The 3871-nt window shown below is 44.6% G+C and overlaps 1 non-coding gene across 1 annotated transcript; it reads left to right on the top strand.

The window, feature by feature from the left end:
- Positions 1-3769: 3769 nt before the first annotated feature.
- Positions 3770-3871, top strand: LOC112208440 (U6 spliceosomal RNA). The gene has a single exon (XR_002942925.1). It is a non-coding gene; the product is annotated as a U6 spliceosomal RNA (small nuclear RNA).

The following is a 3871-nucleotide window of genomic DNA, read 5'->3' as shown; positions in this document are numbered from 1 at the left end:
CTACTTCCTGTGGATTCAAAGGCCAAGGCCAATCCTGGGTCACATGGCCGCATTCTTTCCGTGCTAGGAGAGATACTTGGGCCCCTCTGGCTTCTGTAGGGAGAAGTACAGCCCATCTTTCCACCAGGATTTCTTCCAAGTAACAAGGGAGATTCTTAGCAGCCAAAGACTAGTGGCTGCTGTACCCTACAGCCACCCAGTTCCAGGGGTTTAGGATGTAACCAAATCAAAAATAAAAATTTTGACAGCCTTGGAATTTAGACAAAACACCTTGAGTTATATTTCCAAATTCTCTTTTTAATTTGGGGAGGCACCAAATCCATTTGGTCACTTGTTTATAAGCCCGTATAGATTCCAGGTGAAACATTTGGTCCCTGTGGTTCTGATTCACTGCTTTGTGAATCATATTAATGCTATTTGCATTAATAGCAAGGAAGGTCTATGTTGAGCCCCAAATTACCCCTTTCAAGATGGGAAGTATAATTTGTACCAAGAGTCAACTGATTAAAACCCCAAACACACCTGTGTTCACACTGAAAACCTGCTACCCAGGCTTGTTTGAACTTCATGCTGTGAGTCATTCTAGATGACTAAGTCTCCAAGTACTTGAAAATTCAATCATGTATACACAAAACTTAAAAATTTTAGTGATTTAAGACAAAAATCTTTCTAAACAAATACATTTCAACTTCCTTAAAGTGAACATAATTTTACCTCCTCTTAGAGACTTGGGGTCATCAATGAAAATATCAATAAGTGGCCCAGTCTAGATTAGGTGTAAGAGTCTAAGGGTTATTTAACCCCACACTAAATGGGCCCAGGCTGTTGGTTTTGAGTTCTGGGGACTATTTCAGTTTTTCTGTCTCCCCTCTTGTTGGCACTTGTCATTTCCTGCTGTTATCAGTTTATCTGTCTGTAGTAGCTTCTCCCACGTTTAATTATTTGCTGCTTTTTATATTTAAGAGCTTAGAAAACTTATTAGAATTATGTGTAAAGTTAGTGTAAATGGGTTCCAAATGGAGATTTTACATGTGAATAAATTAAAATTACTCTGAGGCTTTTTCTGAAAATAGGTTGGGTATAAATAAATAAAACAAGTGAAACATTTTGTGACATCGATTTTGGCCTCTTTGGTGATTTGCTGGCTTGTTTTGTCATTCCTGGCCATGTCCTACACTGGTGGGCAGTAGGAATCTCACAAGGGGACTAGGCTTCAGGTGTGCTTCACTCGCTCCAAAACGTCATGGGTATCAGCTGGGTTGGAAATGGAACCAGTCACTTGGACTAGCAATTCTTGAAATACCTCAGGGAAAGACTTGCCAATGACTGTGGCAGGAGGCAGAAGAGCCAGGGGAGGAGGGGGAGGGAGGGGCAGAAGAAGGCACCCTCACAATTTCCTTACTCCTTATAGAGAATTACTAAAAGAATGAGGTCTTCCCCATCCCTGAGGGAACTCTGCTCCATAAGTTTGGCTGTGAGTGGGGTCCCTGCCCTCCAGGAGACCTCGGGCTACTAGACACCACACTTCCATCCTGCAGAAATGGCTTCCAGACAGGGCTTCTTCCTCTGCTGCCTCTCCCTGCAGCGCACCATCCAGTCACTGGATTTTTCTGTACCAGGAGAAACCCCCAGCCCAACATTTCAGTATCATCCTGGGGCACATTTTCAATGGGTGAGTGAGGTGCCAACCATTTAATTCCTTATACAGCAGAAATCTCAACTGTCCCCAGAAGCCTGCACACTGGCTCAGGAAGAGCCCTGCTGCTTCTGTTCCCCCAAAGTCTCCTGGCGTAAGACTGCAGAGGCACCCAACCATTCCTTGCACTGGGACATTGCTCAGGCAAATGGCCCTCCTCAGGCTGTGAGGGGCCCTCTGGGGAGACAGGTGCTCTTGTCCTGGAACACACACTCACATCCTAATCCTCTGTCCCCAGGTAGGCTGGCCTGTGAGCTTCTTTCCAGCCTTTTACAGCCTCTGGGCATTTCACACTTGCCTGACCTATTTTTACAAGCTCAAGACAGAGGGCATAGAAAAGTGTTGAATCACTCTGGGGTCTGTGGTGTGCTGGTTCTAAAGCTCAATGTCAAAGTGAAATTCCACCTTTTAGTGGATTCTAATGAATGTCAGCTCATGTTTCTTTATTTTTCTTTTCCTAGAGTGAAAGGAAAGAAAGGTTTTTTTCTTTCAGAAGAGTCTAGAGTCTATATTTACAAAGATCTTAAGGGCTATATATTTCCTCAATGTCAGGAAAAGTAAAGATTTTCCCTATTCACCCTATGAGGACAGAAGTTTTCTCTTTTATTATTAGGGCATTGTCTTCCCACTTCATCTCCAGCTCAGTGTCCTGGGTCTCTAGGCACATAGTAGCTACTAAAGAAATATTCATTGGTTGAATGAATGAAAGAACGAATGGATGGATGGATGGACGGACGGATGGACAGATGGATGGGTGGGCGGGTGGATGGATGGATGGACAGACGGATAGGTGGATGGGTGGATGGATGGATGGATGGACAGATGGACAGAATTGTTGCCTTCTAGGACACCTTCCCAACTTGGCAGAAACCCCTCATCATGCTCCGTGGTAGCTCTTCCTCAGGGACCTGCCTATCAAAGAGACATATTTTAAGCCTATTTGGGGTTCATACAATAGAATTTAATAATGAAGACTCCTTTATTTGATTCTTTGCTATCCTTTGCAGAAGAGCTGGATGAAAACCTGGCTGCCTGGGTCCTGGGTAGAATTTCTCAGTGAATGGTTGCATGGTTGTGTGCTTCCAGCACAGCTCAATTCTGTCAGGCCCCTTGGCATCTGCTTTGTTCTGGAATGGCTGTGCACAGTTTGGGGTCTGGACAGCAGTTCAAATGGCCCTTCTGGGGCTCTGAAGCAATTAAAGTCGGGGCCTGTTTTTCTTTGTCATGAGGGTGTTGGATTTTTTGGTCTTTTTAAAAGCCTTGGCAGCCACTGGCTTTGCTCTAAAGGGTATTGTTCCTCGGATGTTCTGGGTTACCACTGCCCACTGACAACCCTGCAGAGAAAAGTGCCCAGGCTGCTGGCCCCACAGTGTGGGAAGCCAGGGGCTCAGTTTCACAGAACAAGGCCAAGTCTCACTAGTATGACTCAGTGACTCTAAGTCCCTGACCTCCCAGCCCTTCGAGTCTGTTTCTCCCTTTCCTGGAGCTGAGCCAGGATTCTGAAGACAGTTTCCTCCTCTTGATGGGACCCCCTCATTAACATGTCTTCTTTTTCTCTTTTTCTCTGCTCCAGTTCCATCTGCAGCTTCCTAATCACAGCATTAGCAACCTCAGATCTGATCCTCCTCCTGATACAGTGCGTCCAAGAGAGTGCTTCAAGCCAAGAGAAGATGGGTTTGTGGTCGTGAGAAATGAAGGAGCCCTCCTAGGATGGGAAGAGACCACATCTGGAATGCACAGTGCTTGGCATGGGAAAGGTACGCTCACAATCGTCATGGTTAGGGTATCCGCATAATCTTAAAGTGATCCCCACATATTATTAGTTTCTTATTAGTTGTGAGGGAGAAAAAAACCAAAATGGTAATGAGACCAAGTAGAAACCGTGTAACGCTTTTTGACCAGGTGATCAAAATTAACCTCATTTCTGCAGTACAGATGACATTGTGTGGCTCTTGATGTGACACCCTGGATAGGACAGTATTCAGGTTGAAATTATGTAATCTGACCATAAGGAAACATGAGACAAACACACAATGAGGAACATGCAATTCAAACAAAAATGGTGCGTGGTGCTTGCTTTGGCAGCAGATATGTGAAAATTGAAATGACATAGAGAAGATTAGCATTGCCCTGCACGAAGATGACACAAATTTGTGAGGAACAAAAAAGGGTATT

The sequence above is a fragment of the Pan troglodytes genome, chromosome 13, assembly GCF_028858775.2.
Source record: "Pan troglodytes isolate AG18354 chromosome 13, NHGRI_mPanTro3-v2.0_pri, whole genome shotgun sequence".
In the NCBI taxonomy this organism is placed as follows: Eukaryota; Metazoa; Chordata; class Mammalia; order Primates; family Hominidae; genus Pan; species Pan troglodytes.
This window is presented reverse-complemented; position numbering and strand designations above follow the sequence as displayed.